General features: G+C 48.5%; 1 protein-coding gene across 3 annotated transcripts in view; it reads left to right on the top strand.

Moving 5' to 3' along the window:
• LOC146197749 (uncharacterized) overlaps positions 1 to 19,770 on the top strand; it is a 523,674-nt gene that overhangs the window by 66,526 nt on the left and 437,378 nt on the right. The window lies entirely within an intron of this gene.

Here is a 19,770-nt window from a genome sequence, read left to right as displayed (position 1 = left end):
CATTCGAGTAGTCCATGCTGAGTACACTCGCCCGAAATCATCATTCTTCTTGTGGTTGATTTTTGATTGGCGCGGCGAGCATCTGCCAGCTGCGGCGGTCTAGGCAACGGCTCTTTGCCTCTCGCCGCGCGAAACTGCTCTTTCGTAGCCAGTGTAGCTTTCGTTACAAAACCCGCGTACCTGAGCGGCTCGGTACTCCTCCAACGACATCACGAATTATTACCATATACAAAGAAGAACATTCCATCACCAAGGCCTTAGGTGGCGCCCCGCCGGGGTGGCGCAGTGGTTACGGCGCTCGACTACTGTTCCCAAGGACGCGGGATCGAATCCCGGCCTCGGCGGCCACTTTTCGATGGAGCTGAAAAGCAAGGCGCCCGTGTGCTGTGCGATGTCAGTGCACGTTAAAGAACCCCAGGTGGTCGAAATTTCCGGAGTCCTCCACTACGGCGTCTCTCATAGCCTGAGTTGCTTTGGGACGTTAAACCCCACAAACCAACCAACCTTAGGTGGCATGGCGATAGCTAACACTTGCTCTTCCCCACCCGCTACACAGAGACATGCCCCAGTTGCCAACAATGTAGAGCTACATTATACCATTCAGTTTGGGCTTGTCCAAGACCAGCTAGCAACGTTCCACCTATAAATTTCCCGACTTCGTCCTCCTGGGAATGGCCAGGGCCCAATAATTAGCGCCGACTGACCAAGCGAGCCGTGTAACTGAAACACCTTCCGGAGACCGCTTTCTCGAGGATCGCACCGCAAGGCTCAAGCGGGCCTGCAGGATAGAGGCGGGAGATGGGGCCCTTGACAGAGGGGGCTCCACTCAGGAAGAAAACTCCACAAATCTATCAAGTAGATAGATAGGCTAATGCTAAATCTTTAGTCATATTGAATGTTTCGTTATTAAGTAGAGCAGTAAGCGTTCCGTTTGCTGCTAGTCTGTTCGATTTTTAAATTTAAAGAATCTTTATAAAATTCAATTCTCCCAAATTGTTGCTCTGGCCAGTTATGTTAGAGATGCGTTGTCGGCAAAGCATCGAAAATTGAATAAAAGCAACGATAAAGGAATCAAATTGGATATTTTTGCTGGAGAACTGAGGATTGGTGCATGGTTATCCATCGTATAGAAACTAGTGCTTGCGAACACAGACATAGGACGCGCCTTCTGTTTGTTCCATCTCGTACTCTGTGTTCGCAAGGGCTGGTTTTTATACGATGGATATTTTTGTACATTAAGAATAAAGATTATTATTAACATGTTTGACCCAAGGAACACGCTCCAAAACAATATTTGGATAATAATAATAATAATAATAATAATAATAATAATAATAATAATAATAATAATAATAATAATAATAATAATAATAATAATAATAATTGGCAATAGTTTAGCTCTGGTTAAACCTGGTAAGTTGCGCTTAAGGTTCGGCATATCGCCGATGCTTCTCCTTGCAAGACTGCATAGCAACTGATTTACCCCGACGTGAACTCCTATTTTTCTCTTTCCACTTTCACTCCTGTTCGCGATCGTCTTTTATTGCGTATTTTATTACTGCACAATCCGCCTTTTGCGGGAGGATGTGGCACCATCATGCGGGAGCGGGCGAGAAACACATTGGACGGCAGTGTAGCAGACGACGCGAAAGCGCACCATCCACGCCAACGCAGGTAGAAAGCGAAAGCTCCCCCCTTTTTCGCCCTCGGGGCGGAAATTACTGACAGGGATTGCAGTATATCATGTTCACGCAGTATGGGGCATTGTTACAGCGTTTTCACAATCCACTCATAACACACGCATATACTGTCTTCGTATTAAGAGCGTGTAGCGCTGGCAGTGTTTGACGTGACAGAATGAGACGCTCTCAGCGTGCGGGCTCACGACAGACAGGAGAGCGCGGAGGCAGAGAGAGAGAGGGATCTCGAAGGGCAAAGCAGCCAGGGTGCAGAGCTAGGTGGAATCGTCTCCTGTGACTTCCGAGCAGCGCATATGCGCGGGTGTCTTGAGTTACCGAGCACAATGCGGTCACCGCGGCGCCGGCATGGCGTCGCTTCCTCCTCGCGTCATCTAAATGCGTGCAACTATAGGATTTCATCTACGAAGCTTGGCAGAGAAGCACTTATACACAACCCCTGAAAAGGGGCATTGTCCTTGCCGGAATGCACACCTGCAGGAAACGCGCGGCATTTTTCTGGCAACGGATGATTCAGAGGTGAAGAGGTTCTCGGTGCACAGAGAATGGTCATTCTGTTGTGAAGGGATCCACAACCTTTCTGCCTCCGCCGCGATTTCTGCGGAATCAACGATCGACTTGGTGACACATGCGCATCTCCTACATATCGGATGCGCATCTCGGTCAGGAACCAACGCCGTTCTACATCCAGAGCGATCCACTCCGCGATTGAACGAGCATGAACCCTCCAGGACACTCATTTGTGCCGGGCGGTTTCCTTGCCGTGGCAAACGGTTGGACGAAGACGACGATTATCAAGCTTTCTAACGAAGTGCATCTGATTGCGTACACCGAAGGAACAAAGTCCGAATGCTTTGGCGAGCACGAAGGCGAGCCTTTAATTTAAAAAAAAAATACTGTGCGTCGTGCAAGAGTGTCAAGTGCGTCATATGATCCGAGCGGCAAAAACACAGATACTACAGGTATGTATGCATGATGAAAAGTACCTACTGGAGTTTGCACCCCAGCTGCGCAGCCGGCAGCTGCGCAGCTCTGACGTCAATCGGCTCCTCGCACATGCGCAGTAGATCGCGAAACTCATCCGATGTAGGCTAGCGGCTAGCGGCGTCTGCTCCGCGGTCGGACTAAGCGCCTTAGGTCGGCCTGGCGCACCGGCTGTGCGGCTCTGACGTCACTCGGCTCCTCGCGCGTGCGCAGAACTGGCGAAGCGACAGCCACGGCGTAACGGCGAGAGTGCAGGTAATGTAGCTCTCGCTACAACAACAACAACAACAACAACAACAACAACAACAACAACAACAACAACAACAACAACAACAACGACAACAACAACAACAACAACAACAACAACAACAACAACAACAACAACAACAACAACAACAATAACAATAACAATAACAATAATAATAATAATAATAATAATAATTGGCTAACGGGAAAATGAAGTGCGCCCCATCTGTCATACTTGCTCTGTGGACACCGGAGCGCGCCGTAAAGGAAGGGAGGAAGATGGGAGTGAAAGTGGAAAGAGAGAAAGAGGAGCCGAACTACGGAGCGATTTCAACCATCTGCGATCTTTAACGTGAACTGACATCGGACAGCACACGGATGCCTTTCCGTTTCGCCTCCGTCGAAACGTAGCATTGCTCCAAGACTGGTTTTGTCGCTCCTTGGTCCACTTCAAAATGCTCGCTTCCACCCCTGCCGACAAAGTTCTTTCGGTTCTTTCTCCTATGTTCTTCGGCACTACCTTGTAGTGGGTGCCCCGCACACGATATTTGGCAACAACTGGACTTGAGCGGAGATAAACTGAGGAAACAACTACGGCGCAAAGAAGACGACACAAGATAGAAAACGGCACCACAAGTGTTAGGTTTCTTGTGTTGTCTTTGCGGTGCCGTCATTCTATTGAAACAACGAGCACGATAACACTGGTTTTTCAATATCTGTCTGAGAACAACTTTTCCTGGCTGCGGAGCCCTGTAGTATTTGATATTAGACTGAACTTTGTTACAACTTTAAACTTTAGGGGATTCGAAATGAAGAAATCACACGCGGACAAAAACTGTTTAACGGTAACAAAAACACTGGATATATTCAGACAAGTTTACACTTCTCACTCTCTCTCGGCCAGTCGTTCCTCAGCAGGACTCGCACCCCGCCCAGCCCCGTCGTCGCCGGCCCCTCAGCCGACTCTTGTTGTTCCCAAGCGCTCCGATCGTTAAGTGGACCATGCCGTCTTCGGTTGGTAACTCGAAACCTAGGAACGCTGGCTGTTCTTTCGGGAGCTCGGCATTTCTTCTCTGCTTTGTGCTCAGATTTATGGCCCTTTTTCGTTTCTGAAGTCGAGCTACGGGTTTTTCTTTATATATTCTTTACAAGCCCTGTTTTACCAGCTTCGGGGCCGGCCCACATTTTGTATCGCCGTTCGCTCAGTTAGGTGCCACGCGGAACAGGGCAATCCCCTACCTAGTTGCCTCCATTGCGGGCATCTTGTCGGTTACCAAATGACACCCTGTCATGCATCCAGGTTCGTCAGCCTGCACTTTCCCTGGTCAATGACACCGATCTGCCGAGCCAAGGTTCTTCGGGCGATGGGTGCTGTAGTACGAGGTCGTCGGTGTATCGTTCTTAAAATAAAAGAAAGAACCCTTCGAGCGAAAGTACTCGGAAGAGGGGATCTCTTAAGTGACCCACAAAGCGTGTCTTAATGGCGCTTATCGTCGACCTGGCCAACACGGTAACCCCACTGTGGCAGCATAGATTTTGTCGCAGCCTGAGTTGCGCTCTAATCTGGCGCAACAGCACTCCTTCCAGAGAAACGGCAGCTGGTTGATTGAGATACGCTAGGAGACGCTTGTCTTGGAGTAGCGCTTATCTTAAAGGACCGTCGGGTGAGGAACCACCTCATGGGAAAGTTCGATGCTCCTCCACCCCGGAAGAAGAGAAAGAGAGGAGGATGGGAAGTGGAAAAAGCGGAATGCCAGCAGTGCCGGGTGGTTGTCGTTACGTGGTCCGAGGGGCTGCTGGCGCTGTAACAACCGTGTCCCCCTGCGATACAGTGTGTACCCTGGGCATTCTCCCTCCAGCCCATATTCGGGTTTTGACGTGGTTAATTCGGGCGTCTTAAAGACTGCCCGTGTTTGGTATGGCATGTATCTGATTAAAAAAAAAAAAAGTTCCCATTGTTGTGGTTTGCGAACAAGTGCCCGTTTTACAGCATCGAAGTTGGTCGGTTTCAGGGCTCGCTGTTCTTGCCGCGGCAGTCTGGTGGCTCAACCGGCCGAATATAGTGGTTGGCGCACCATCTCCGGGCTGCCCCGGATAGGATCCAGGTTGCAGCGAGCAGCTTGCTGCTCGACATGGGAATGCCTTGCCTGTGGTTTTTTTGTTCGTTTTTTTTTTTTTTTTTTAACGTTTATCAAGGATCCGAGGTAGACTGCTTGGATGGTAATCATTTGAATACTTGGCAAGCGGAAATGGCCTCTCTGTTCTTTAAACATTTCGAGGAGCCATCTTAGCGCTGTCATATTTCGAAGCGCCGTATAGCAAAAAAAGAAGACAGAAAGCAAAGCAAAAATCGAGGCGTCCGCAGGTGGCCGACGCGCGCGCATTGAGGTCAGCGATGGTAGGAGCGTTCTATGACCCCGTTTTCCTCTTGTATGCAGCCGCTTCTTTGACGCTTGATAGCTTGTACGACCGCTGCTTAAATCGAGCCTCTTCTTTCTTTATAGTTCGATGCGAGCCGCGAACACGCTCAAACTGCCAGCGGAACAGTTACGTCGTCTATAGTCACCCGCTCTGGCTGCTCGCCTCTAACACGTTGCTGTTTAGTTTCTTGGGACGTGGCACATATCTAGGATTGATGATTTGCCAGGGTTTTCTCAGTGGGTGTCTGGCAAAACTGCAACGGGGGAACTTTGGCGCTATGTAAAAGCGAAAGAACCAAATGCACGCATTGTCGTTGGCCGGATGAGCGCCGGTAACCGAAGCAAATAGTACACGATTTAGAAACCCAGGCGTGCATACCTCAATGTGCCAGCGAAGTGCCCTTAATTGCTCTTCTACAGATAGTGTGTGGCCAACGTATTCCTGTCTCAGATTTTCGGCGGGTGCGTGTTGTGAGGATATATTTTACTAGCTTAAAAAAAAAAAAAAGTTAAAGGCCCGAGTGGCCGCCCTGATGTCATTTTTTTCGCCGCAGTGCTGCTGCACAGAAAACATGCCAGTTGTAGCCGCACAGGGTGGTGGGCATCCTCACAAATACGATCGTAACGCGGATGTTAAGCAACCGCTGTCGTTGTCGAGTTTCACTTATTTCTCCCACCAATTAAGAAGGAGCAGTCGCAGTAGTACTTGCTAGTGGTTTGACGACTGTGAAGACCTCGTGGCGCAGCATAGTGTCACACACACACACACACACACACACACACACACACACACACACACACACACACACACACACACACACACACACACACACACACACACACACACGCACGCACGCACGCACGCACGCACGCACGCACGCACGCACGCACGCACGCACGCACGCACGCACGCACGCACGCACGCACGCACGCACGCACGCACGCACACACACACACACACACACACACACACACACACACACACACACACACACACACACACACACACACACACACACACACACACACACACACACACACACACACACACACACACACACACACACGCACACACGCACACACACACACACACACACACACAAAACAATGTTGCCTCTTTGTGGGGGATCGAACTTGCAACTTCCCGTTCCGTAGCCAAGTGTGGTAACCACTGGACCGCGAAAGCTTTTTTTTTTCTTTATTACCGACTTTGGCTTGGACAGGTACAAAACGTAAAACACGTCAGCAACACATGTAATGACGGTACAGGTTTAAAATTTTTTTCAACTCCAGCAGTTCGTCGAGCATTCCAATCCATGGTGAACCACGAATCCTGAGCCTAACCAGGTCTGAGACGTCGAGGTATGGTTTTATCTCGTATGCTGTATATATCTCATATATATATATATATATATATATATATATATATATATATATATATATATATATATATATATATATATATATATATATATAACATAATATCGTTTTTTTTTTAGTATGGAGATCGGGAATGTAACAGGGGTACTGCTTAATTGTAGACTGTCGAGCTTGCCGAGAGTAAATTGCTGATATTTTGATTCATACGGGTGCAGTACAGTAACAGGTAAAGGGCAGATTGACCCCGTGTGGCGCAATGGTTACGGCGCTCGACTACTGTTCCCAAGGATGCGGGATTGAATCCCGGCCTCGGCGGCCGCTTCTCGATGCAGAGCGAAAAGCAAGACACCCATGTGCTGTGCGATGTCAGTGCGCGTTAAAGAACCCCAGGTGGTCGAAATTTCCGGAGTCCCTCCACTACGGCGTCTCTCATAGCCTCAGTCGCTTTGGGACGTTAAACCACACAAATCAACCTAAAGGGCAGATTGCACAGTGCCGGCCGCGGGACAGAGCGGCTACTGTTCGTTCCGCTACAAATGCAAGTTCTCCTCAGTGTGCATCAATTTTTACTGCCGAAAGTTACGCAGTCTTGCTAGCTGTGGAAAAAATAGTAAGGAGCAAATTTGAAAAGAGCACAATCTACACTGACTCACTAAGCTTAATCACAGCACTACACTCCGGCAATGCAACGCAACCCTTGATAGGAAAAATAATACATTGCGTAAGAGCAGTAACAACACAAGGGCGTGAAGTGAAGATCAGCTGGGTGCCCAGTCATGTAGGGACATGACTTGTCCGATATAAACCCGTTTAAGCTTCATGCAGGACTGGTCACACCGGTATCAAATTTATACGGGATAATACAGGACCGGTTCAAACCCGTTTGTCGCGATACGGGATTTTTCACTAGGCACTAACCGTCGCTGCGCGAACTGGCGAACTTTTCAGGCGTGTGCGAGCGAGGACGGGTTGACGAGAGTACGCCAGCGAGCGAGCGCGCGTCAACCGGAAGTTCGTCGAAGTGACGTATGTCAGGGCGGAGCTTTGAACTTGCTTGTATTCTTTGTTTTTTTTTTTTTTTTTTTTTTTTATGGCTTCCTTCGGCGTACGAGTTGAAAGGAAAAATTGGAAGGGTCATTTTTAGTCGCCGATATCTCTGGTGTTACAGAAGCTAGATAGAAAAATTTTTGTGGGAAATTGATGGGTGGCTCAGTATCTACCCTTCTTGGTGACCCATTTTAGTGGACCTTTAAGGTGGCGGTCGTTCGCTTACCGGGATGCGGTGCCCCTTTTACGCGCACCCGAAGTATCCTGTTGTTATGTCGACGTTATTGCTGGCTTGCTGCCTCCTCCGTCATTTGTTCCAACCTTCCCAACGAGCACGGAAGGCAACACCGCAGTCACGCAGCTCAGTCGCCTTTGGCACTCCAGATCGACGTCTGCGGGTTTTGGGCCAAGCAAGCTGTGAGAGGGGAGGGCATCAAGCTGCTTCGGCGCTTTTCACGCTCCGCGCCAATGTTGCGGTGGAAGGCTAGAAGCGCCTCCCGCGGCGGCAGCCTTTTCCGTTCTCTGTTGTCTGCTTCCCCGAGGGACGAGTGGTGTGACTGGTTCGATGCATTTTGGCGGGCTTCTCGTCTAATGAAGTGCCTGCTGTGTATAGAGTGACGCCCATTTATCCACCTTGTCATTCACCTGCAGAGTTTGCGAACTCTGGCTTCGGTTTCCGTTTTGGCTGATAAATGGAGGGCCGAGTTTAACCTGCACACGGGGCATTCCTTTTCCTACATGCCTAAATTAAGCGCAGAATGTTGGAAAGGTATTCCTTGAGCCCCCAGGGGAAAAGAAAAAAATCCCACAAGATTGCAGCCACTTCTCTGAGATGCAATGTATTCCAGTCTCTCTCCTTAATTTAAATTGGTGCAAAGTTTAGTGTTAGCTGCTCGCACAATACACTGCAATTGAAATTATTGCATCCTGCTAGTTTGAGATATATTAGGTGATGAAGAGGAGTGCACATTTCTTGGGGGAAGGTGAGTGGATATACACTGGTCGTGGAAAGTACCAGCTGAGACGATAGATTTGTGGATATTTCTTTAGGTTACTGATTTTACTGACGTTCGAGTGGCCCCAAAGGGCGTTTGTTTCAGAGAACTGAGAGGGCTGCTGTTAAATCACGAACACACTTCCCCTTACCGCACGATAGATGTGAATTTCATATGTGTGAACAAACAAGTTGTCGGCATTTTTGTAGCTTCTTTGTTTATTTAATGCGGCGAAAATGTCTTAAACTGGTTATCAGGTATATTGACATGATCTTCCAAAATGGCTGGTACCGTTGAACGCGGCAAATCTCGTGATTAAGCTACGTTCGTGATGGATCTTTTAAGGGGGCACAGTGACGTTCCAGCCAACCTCTAGGTTCTTCGCACCGTGCCGATGTCAGTTCTAAAAGAAAAACGAGAGTTATTCGGTTTATAAAATTCTAAATACAAGAAAAAAAAAAAAGAACAGCGCGTCTGAGCTGGTGTGCAGAGGGAGCCCCTCTCCCATTTCGCTCGCCCAGCGTCCGATTTGGGCGGCACCTATGAGAAACGCAGTGACGTATCGAAAGCTTTTCACCATGGTTTTCACCTGCATGTAGCCGCGCATTTTGGCAGCGTCGTTACCATGGTAACAGCAAACACGCGTATTGCATGACTGCTGAGGTGTCGGGTTTTGCATTCCAGCCCTTGTTTACAGTGACGATTTCGCCATCACGGCGGAATTGGCTGGAACGCCGTTTTGGCGTTCCGCCGCCGTCCATCGCTGGTACTGCCGCGGATCACTCGAGCGCTACGTGTGCGAAAGTTCGAGGACGAGTGCGAAGGCGGAGTGGCGTACAGGAGCTAAGGCGAAACCTACCATCTGCCAGGAACTCCCTGTGCAGTGGGCGGAAGTGCTGCGACTCTGCTGTGGCGAGCGCGCTTCACGAGCGATCTCGAAACAACGTGCGCCATCTGTGGAGTGTCGGCAGAAACGATTTTGCCGACTTCCGAGATATGAACTTTGTCAGCTGCCTTGGGATTTGAGGAGCCTGCGGGATTGGAGCTGTCTTTACAAGCACTTCAAGAAAACACGCCGAATTAAGACACCTTTGATTGGTTTGACAGTGCATCGGGGCCAATGCACTGGTTATTGAAACCGATTAAAATATTAGGCACTACGAGTTTGCCATTATGATTGGGCTTTGCGGCATCGGGAAGCTGTAAAGGACCTAGAAAGCCGACTGGAATCAGTGGTCTGGCGAACGTCACGGTGCCCCTTTAAGGATCTAGGTAGCAGCGACTGCCATGACACTATCTTATCTCATGACTTTACTTCAGAGGGCAAACTATGCGCGATCAGCTAGCCCTGAAAATCAGTGGTAGGGCTTCGGCTCGTTTCACTACCCCTCCCCCCCTCTTCCCCCCGGCCATTGCTTGTCTCAGCAGGCGTTTTGAAGAGGCCGTTGATGTTACTATGTTTATCGTGTTTCCATATCAGTTAAGCAGGACTTTCTAAAACGCCTGCGCTGCAAAGAGTTAGTGCGTCTCTTTCGCCCCTAAAGTGATTGTATTCTAGGCGGAAAACTGTACAAGCTAGAACATTGACTTTTCAAGACTACTTGCTATTGAAAAGGCATACGTTTAGAGCAATTCAAGTTCCTTTAAAATGTTTTCTGAAAGAAACACATATTTGAATTTAAAAAAAATATATATCACGGTTCGCGGATTGCATTCCATGCAAAAGATTATATGAAAATGTGTTCCATTAGCTTCGTTGGACGCATTGCATTACTTTACGGTCGTGGAGGGATATAATTTAGCGAAATATAAGCCCACAAATCCGGTCCCCCCCCCCCCCCCCCCCTTTTTTTTTTTTCTTTTTACGGTAGGGAATGAGTTAACAACGAATGCATAGCTCTAAATTGCGTTCAGGCTTAGTTTTGCCGCGTGAGAACCCGTGAGGAAAAGAAGAAAACTTTTTGCTCGCACTGATTCGCAACCCGTGCCCCGATCACCATTCTCGCTGCGTAATTAGGACGCTTAATAAATATTAGTGCGTGCGGTAATGTTCATTGGTTTTTTCGCGACCTATGAAAGCATGCACTTTGCCTCTCTGATTTGCCAGCTTATGGCTTTGCTAAAAGAATGTTCATTGCCGGATGTTTTGCCCTTGACATAATTCAGAGTATGGGGATGGGGTTGTGAGGGAGAGCTCCTTGTAGGTCAGCTTATTGTAGCGCTGGTTTTATTGAGGTCCGGCGAGTGATATCTATTCAGTTTTCAGTCTCGGACAAATATTTCCAAATTACGAGCGCTGCGACGGAGAACAACAACGATAGAGTAATGACAAGGACAGGCGCTTCTCGTAATTTGCAATCATGTACCAACTAGCTCAACTTTCCGTATTACGACAAATATTTGCAACTTCGGGAGTGTCCGCTGCATCCTTCTGTCCAGTTGACTATTTTTCGGAAAGTGCTTTTCCGCATCGCTTGGTGTAAGCGTGCCACGTATCTGCGTTCGTGCTTGGAGGTGCTATGAAGCTTTGCGTTTTCTCGCACTTGGCAGTCATATAAGATGTTGTCGTTACCTGGCGCTGCATGCTCCCACTTGCAGCGACTCCGTCCAATCCGTTTCCAGATGCAAATTTTGCTCTAGCCGTTGAATTGAACACCAGGGTGAATAACCGCCTTCAGCACCTTGACGTTCCGATTTATCTGCGCGGTCAAGTTTTACAGGAGGTGGGGAGAGCGGCGGTGCAGGGACCATTTGAAGGACCGCGTGGTCGTGCATGCACCTCTTCTCCTCCCTCCATGCAGCGCTCTTTTTTATTTCCTGCTTCCGCCTCCCAGTTCTTTCCGCATCCTTCTTTGGTTAATGCCTTGCTCCGTCACCGCTCTCATCGAACTGGATTGCACGCTCGATTGAATAACATTCTCGTCCGTCACTTGATTCTCAGGAATCAATAAAGTCGTTACCTACCTGCAATGCGTAGCCTAGATTTGTTTTTGCAACTCTGTAACATTTATAGAATGTCGACGGATTTCGCTTTTTCGTTTCTGTTTCGCTTCGTTGTATTAGCGCAAATCAGAATTTGTAATGTCGCGAGATGTCGAGTTTACGCAAGACCACCCTGTGCGAAATCTTCTCTGGAAAACCATCCATTGGCTAAGTATCTTTTCGGGTACTCGTGCGCAAAATGACTATGGGAAAGCTGGGTATTCCTGGTGTCAGGAAAGCGTGTTTTGATGCGTGCATATTGATGTTGTGGTAGTAGTTGAAAATAAGAGGGATCGCCCACCCTGGTGATATTGCACTTTTCCACCGTTTAGGTTGAAGTGAATCATTTTTATTTATTTGTGGCACACAGCAGGTCTTGCAAGCTAAAATCATTGATTTTGATATCGTGCAAGTTTGGCCTGCAGCTTCGCTAAGCATGCTTGCCTTTGTTGTGAAATTGCTGCGTATTTGTCAGTTCGTCACATCCGACGCGATGCAGCTCTCGCTATCAATCAAGGAATGTTGCGCCTCTGGGAAAAAGTGCACATTTTTATTTCGCCTGCCAATGGAACAAGGGACGCAGCGAATGAAGTAAGAACCAGTGCGTGTTTGCGGACTCTGTTTTGTGTGCGGACGTGGTAATCTAATAAGCTGACTTGGAACGGTTTTAGCGACTTTTCCGGCTCTTTTATACACAGCAGGGATCGAGGCATTTGAAAGCGCGGTATTTCGATCTTTGTGATAAATTCTGTAGGAATGCAACATTAGAGTTGCGACATAGGCGTTCGTACCCTAGTGGAGAATCGTATTTACTACCATGAAGAAAATAACAAAGCCCCGCACCCCACGCACATAGAGAGGAAGGCAAGCCGGTTCCAACGTGTCTGGAGCAGCGCAAGTGAGCACGGCCGTAGAGGTGTATCTCCCGACAGCAGTGAACAAGTTAGGCTGCGTGTATTACGCCCCGTGGGAGCCACCACAGGCGCTGGTCGGTGCCTCGATCGGGGCTACAGGGCGCCAACACCGGCCTCCATGCAAACGAAGGCACCGGTGGCGCCGTCGGGGGACTGGCGCTGATTAAATAAGGCACCCCTCTGCCTTTGACGGATGGCCAGCGACCGCATTAATCGCATCGCGGGAGCCACAAACAAGACTGCCGCCTCTTCTGCTCCTCCTCCTCTGTGGCTTCGCTATTAGTTTTTCTCCCGAGGAGCAGGGGGGGGGGGGGAGCGTACGGTGTGTGTGCGCAAGGGAAGTGAGTAGTGAACAGTGTCGAATTGGGCCGCTGCACGGAACACCCTATGCTATTTTGACTGCGCTTCAGCGTAGCTACTATTATAGATTCGTTTTCCGCTTTGTACGGTCAAGTGAGAAGCCTCAGCGCGGTGCTGGCTGATTTCGGTAATCCATGCTTCGATGTTTTACCTGTTGTGCTCTGATGAGCAAACGACTATCGATCGAATTGAGTAAAGGTGTGTATTTTTGCTGGAGCTCACGAAGCATTTATGAGCTATTTGCCAGCGCGGACTCGCTCGAAGAAGCCTCGTTCCAAGCGCTGCTCGTAGGTGCAAGGCGGTCGGCCGTCGGCAGCTATTGGTTGGACGAGGGTTCTTAAATAGCGGGATGCCGCTTTTTTCTTCGCCCGTATCCGACTGTAGAATGCCTCGATCGAGCACTTGCCTTTTAGTTCTGGCAACGGAGTCACGTATAACTAAAGTCACAGTGACTGCTTCCCCTAGCGGCGATCGTTCGTGTCGCCATTTCCACAATGCAGGGGTGAAACGATTTGAGTTCCCTTCGAAATTCCCGTTTAGTGGTTATAGGTGTTATATTTATTTAGTGGCTTAGTGTGTGATATTGCAACGTAACTTGTTGTGTTTTCTTTGGTTAACTTTGCCCACTGTTCGGAGATGTAAAGGGCGGACGCTTCGTCAGGCAACTTTTGTTTGCCTTTTTGTCGCCTCCTCGGCAACCGAGTGTTGTTGAAATAAATCGGAATAAGCGTGATTATTTTTCACTAAAACACTGATACCATTCATTATGGTGAATGCACAAACTCCCGGCGAGTCCAGAAGACGAGATCGCGCTTCGATCGTTGGAGCTCCGCGGCTCGGAAGAAGCCGATAGGAGCGGCACAAGCGGCAAAGAGGCCATTCTCAGTGACTTGTCATGGCTGCGCGGGCCGGAGTGTGCGTAGAGTGAGAAAGGGGGCGGCGGCCATCGCTGTCGCCATCCATCACGTCCGGAAGCCGCGTCGGCTCGTTCCGTGTCGTAGTGGCTGCCGACGCTCGCGCCTGCCATTTCTTTTCATTTTTGTTGTGGTAGTTGGACGTCTGAATGCTTCTCTTGGGTCCTCGATGGGGCGTCCCTTGACTTGGAGCCCCGTTAGCGCATTTTTCCCTCCCCCTTTTTATTGTGGTTCTTTCAAGTTGTGTTTATCTGTGGTCGCGACTTCATTCCTTTCCCCGCGAGCGGTAAACATCCTCTTTTTTCGCCTCTCTCATTCCATCGGTGCAAGCTTAATAATAGGGGCTCTTAGCTCAGTCGGATGAGGACCAGGAGGATACAAAAAGAACAGTGCTACTAAGGGTGCTCGTTGAAATGGTCCCGCTAGGAGCTCGTTTAGGATGCTGCGGTCGTTTTGGTTTGTCAGATCAGGTGTGGCGCACTATACCCAATCGAGAACGTATTGCACGTAAACAGCACAGATTGTAACGTGGGTTCTTCTAGTTTACAAAGTAGGCAAGTATTTAACTTTGGCTGATTATGACAGCATTCTTAGCTTAATGGCGAAAATCCGTGGTTAAACGGTCGTAACGAGCAGTTTCTCAGTGCACGGGCTTTGGTTATGAACCGGCTTAGGAGAGCATTCACAGGCTCTTCTTTCGAGCCGCCTTCCTTCGTTCCCTCTTTCCGTCTGTCGCGTTGAGCTACGCAGCTCTCCTGCCAGCGTGCTTTGGTTATAAGCCCTGTATAAAAACTGCCCGAAAGAGTTACTCGATTTTCGTCGACACCGGAGGATAATTGTTGTGGACGTCATCCCGCTTCGACTGATCAGTGGACGCTGGAGGAGGATTCGGCCGTTACGCTATCGCAACGCTCTCTTCGAAGCGGATCAATCAGGAATAAATTAAGCCGCCCAAACTCCGGTTTTCTCAGGTTGCGACTCTGAAAGGGTAATAGATGGACATGATTTGTGGCATTTCACTCTAGGGGTACGTAATCATACGTATTTTTGCTATTGCGTTTTGTTTTGGTACTTTGTGCGTCTTATGACTTTTACAGCGACCAGTGCTTCTGCATTCGTGCTTCGGCTTCCTTTTAATATTGTATTACTGTAAAATAAAGTTATAATAAGAAGCACAAACCATGGTGATAATTAGTATTTGCACCTGTATTCGCTCATTAAAGGTTTTTTGCTGCAAGCGCCATCTAGGTAAAAGCAGCGAATTTGTGAGTTCATTCAATTACCAGGAGAGGCGCGCGTGACTACACTCCTTCAAAGTATTGAAGCCAGTCATCTCCCCGTGGTATAGGTGGGTTGCAGAAACCTAGAAGTCAGCTTCTCTGCAGTGGAAAAACCCCTTCAGCATGGCGGCCAACCCTGTTTTGGGGGCAGAAATCAGGTGCAGTGCAGGAGACGTCTGTTGTGGCAATAATGGCCACGTCCATTTCCTGCACCCCTCTTCTTCTTGTCGCAATTATGGGATTAAGAACCCCTCAGTTTGTGAGCGCCATTCCTAACATCTCCCCCGCCCCTACCTCCTCCAGGCTCTCAATAGTGAAGGAATTCTGCTCAACAGGTTTGCGCATGACATCAGGCTGGACATAGAAGTATTCTCCGCTGCAGCAAACCTCTGCCCCCAAAACAGGTTTGGCTGCCATGGTGAAGGGGTTTTTGCTCTGCTGACTTCTGGGTTTCTGCAACCCACCTATTACTACTTTTGTCCTGTGAAGTGATGTGAAGCGTTTTGCTTGTTGCTATTTGCATTGCTGTTTTTGAGGTGAGTGTCACACTTTTCAAAAATTCATTGCCTGTCGAAACATTTTCTTTCTGCAGCAGATCCGGTTTCAAACATTCCATAGAGGAAGAATTTCGACAATTCTCTCACCTGATGCAGAGGCTACAATTCGTGATCTAGAGGAAAGCAGAGTGCCAGTGGAGTGAAAGGAATGAATGAATACTTGGAGGCACCACTCGATCGAGGACGTGGTGCGAAAAGCCCGAGACACCACTGGTTCTTAGCACAAGGAGACGCATCCACTCAAAGTGGAAACACAAACAGTTCATTAGGGAAGGACCGCGGAGTGAAAGTTTGCACATGTTTTGCGCTCATACACTGTGGTTTATGCGGGGGATCGCGCGCATGAAGATCCTGAACATGGTCACCCTTGCACCACTGCATTGTGGGCGAACAGTGGACGCTCGCCTGCAGCCCCTAACCTTCAGGCCCAATCGCTGAGGGGCTGTTTTGTGCTTTTCTGAATATACTTCTGGCCCTGTACATTTCCCCTCACGCACTCATATTTCGCTAGGCGCTTCAGGCTCGGATAACTAGTGATACGGCTAGCAAAACCCAAACAGAATGCGCAGAATCTTCGGGTAAATTTACATGTCTCGGGCGTGCTTTTCGGCTGGCGACAGAGGTGCAAATTTATCAAAATGAAGACATGCCTTGACAGATTGCAGGTTGCTTGGACGAGGTTCTTCATCCGTGCGCGCGGTTGGTAGCCAGTGGTATTTCTCGCAAAATGTAGACGTGTTTGACAGCGAGTGCTACGGATGTCGCCACGTTATGCTGCATGGTGTGCTGGCAAAATGCTCGCACGTGTCATCACGATACGCCAGCTGGCGTGCCACGCGTATGATCCACCGTTAGATGTTATGTGCGTCATGCGACTCTCAAATATTGGTCGAAAAAGGAATAGTGGACCACAAGAAATAGTTTCGGCCAGCGATATCGAGCGGTTGTCTCTTTCACATCTTCGTTGGTGCGTGCTTTGTTCCTTAGAGCTTTCAGTGGCACACGTGCGTCTGTAGCTGTCCTCTCGGAAAGCACCGTTTTGAATGTAGCTTCGCAGCCGCTACAAGAGACACAACTGCAAAACGGCCAATGTCGCATACGGAGTACAGATTAAAAAACAAAAACAAAAAAAAAAAAAAACGCAGGAATTCAAGGCTGCTGAATTGAATGTCGAACGTTAGCTGAAATGAGAATGAATAGACACTGTATTGGTTCAGTGCTTTTCATTCTTATAAACTTCACAAATATGTGCTCATAGATAATCAAAAACCAAACGTCATCACCGATAATCACCGTAATGAAACGTAACAGCCGTTGTACGTCTGTCTAATTGTATTTGGTGACTTACGAAGCTTGTGTGGACATCTTCGCAAAGGTGGGACAGTTGACCGCACTACGCTGCGTGGAGAGAAGTTTCGGCTGCAGGCAGCGTAACATAAACAAAGTGGCGCCGAGAGGGCAGCTGGGAGCATTTCACTGTGACAAGAGAAAAGTACTTGCCTACATGTAAACCGAATTACCGGATTCCTTCGGCGCACACGCAGTGGCATTAGTGGGGCCAAGTAGGGCTAATGCGCGTGCGCAGCCGCCACTTGCTACTTCTCTGTGCGTAAATAGTAAGCCTCGAAGCCGTGGATTCATGTTTCAAGGCCAGGGGTCTGTTTTTTTATTATTATTATTATTATTTTGCAATGCACCGTAAACGCTTTCGCGGACATTTAGTGCACGTGGTGGTTTGACGGAATGAAGCGCGTGTCTGTATCGGGCGGTCGTAAGTAGATGAGGCTAAGAATTTTTGCCTCCGAATGGCTGAATGTCGATTGACACCACCGAAAAGAAATATGCGACGATGTATGGAGTGGAAATCGCATGGCAGTCTGATTCGGCGCGCAGTTTTTACGTCGAGGTCACCAGCGGCATTTTTCTTTCTTTTTTTTTTTTTTTTTTTTACTGAAAGCGTTTCCGATAATAAACATGCAAAGCAGTAAAAGGATATAAAACCAAAGACTAACGATAGTTGTAATCCTTACTGCTTAGCATCAAGGAGCCATGTGGTCTTTATCAAAAAGATTCAGAAATATAAGCGTAGTAGCACAGTTAGCAGTGCGAAAGCAATTCCAAGCAAACACGCAGAAGACACGCAGCAAGCTCTACCAAGGCAGCAGTTGTTGCTTCTCTCAGGAGATAGGAGCGTGAGTCTTGCACGAAGGCACATTCACGAACTGGACTGAACCTGTTAATCCGTTTCGAAAGGGCTTTTGATAACAATACCACGTCAATTCGATGTAGACTGCTATATGTTGTGGGATTCTCTACGGGGCTGCGGCTCCGCTCTCAGAGCAAACAACGCTCCGCTAGTTCAGACCACAGTGGTGGCCCCCAAGAACAACACGAACACCGAGGACCAAAGGGTAAACCGGTTTAATGGTTTTCCTCGGCCGCGGGACCATTTGCGGAAAAGCTCCTGCTCATGCGCGACAAAGGAGCAACTAGCGCCCTCTGTAGGCGATTTGGTTTTGGTTGGAAAACATGACACGCCAGCGCTGCCTGGCCGTGCATTCTTGCGCTGTTGAGCGGTGGGTGATTTGAGTTTCTTGTCTCTTGTGTGTCCCCGTGGCTCGGGGAAACTTATGCATTTAAAAAAAAAAAAAAGTCGGACACGTGCAAAAGGCCGTTTGGATATTTCATGACTGGTCCCCGAGCGCGCGTCGTCTGCTAACGAAGTAGTGTGCTCGGTGTCCTCTAACGCTGCTGATTTGCGGAGGCGCTTTTGTTCTCCCCCGTTTTTTTTTTCTTTTTTTTTTTTTGTCGGTGCCATAATCTATTCTTATGAGATTTGTTTCCTTCTACAGCCGCACCATTTATGGAAAAGGGGCCATCTCTGCCTTGAGACAAGGTAGTGTAGAGCTTGCCTTTGACACATAAATTGCTGGAGTGAGTTCTATACCTTCACCAAGAACTATCGGCTTGCAGAGTACGCCCGTGCAAGAAGAAGCATCCTTGTGCCCTCACAGAAACACTCAACAGCAGCCGTGCTACATGCTGACAGGTTTCGCTGAGCCTTCAGTAAGGAGTAAAGAAACGTAGCATTGTTCACTATTGCATGCAGTCTAAAGACAGCCATTTGACTGGAACGCTGCTATGCATGCGCCATGCAACAGCGACACTTGTACGTATATATAACGAGGACCACGACGACATACAAGGCGCGAAAGACGAAGCCGTTGATGTTGTCGGTTGGGCCCATCCGGCCCTTTCCGAAGTAGCTGGGCGTTCTTGCTGTATTTGGCGCTTGCTGGTAAATGAACACATATCGGTTTTATAAGAGTTCTTCCATCGACAGATTCGGTGGGAAATGAATTTTATATACTTGTATGAACATCCACCGTAAATCCAACAATACAATAGCAGGATGCGCTATACCTGAACAGCGGAAGCATGGCAGAGTGCAGTCTACGCAGGAAGCGGTCTGTCAGTAAGCGAAGCTCTCGCGTATGAGCGCGAGCGTGGTTTAGATAATACGAGTCGTTTAACAATCAGTAAAGCCTGGACTACATCAGAAGCTGCAGGGACGAAGTCAGCAGGAACTCTTGCCCTACATATCAGAAAACCCAGACAAACATTCGCGCGTGTTACAAAATAGTGCATCCCATGTCACTGTAACACTCGTCTGCGCATTAGCGCTCATGCAATACACGTTCATTTTGTGTACCAGCATTCTGCACAAGAGAGATACACATGTTTCTAACCAAAATATCTCACACCGCAATGCAATCGCAGTGAGTTCAAACGATGTGGCCCGAATCAACAGCGAACCATGGCATTGTCGCATAAACACTGCGGTTTTCATGGATGCTGCTCACTCTCATCAAAACTTATTAGTGGTATGAAGATTCCTGACATGGCCTTCCTCCTTTAAGCATCGGCCGGGATGCGCCTGCAGGCGAACAGTTGAGGACGGAAACTGCACGTATTGCTCATACGTGGCCATTAT

This window comes from Amblyomma maculatum, chromosome 3 (genome assembly GCF_055883805.1).
Source record: "Amblyomma maculatum isolate TAMU_Amacu chromosome 3, ASM5588380v1, whole genome shotgun sequence".
NCBI classification, from domain to species: Eukaryota; Metazoa; Arthropoda; class Arachnida; order Ixodida; family Ixodidae; genus Amblyomma; species Amblyomma maculatum.
This window is presented reverse-complemented; position numbering and strand designations above follow the sequence as displayed.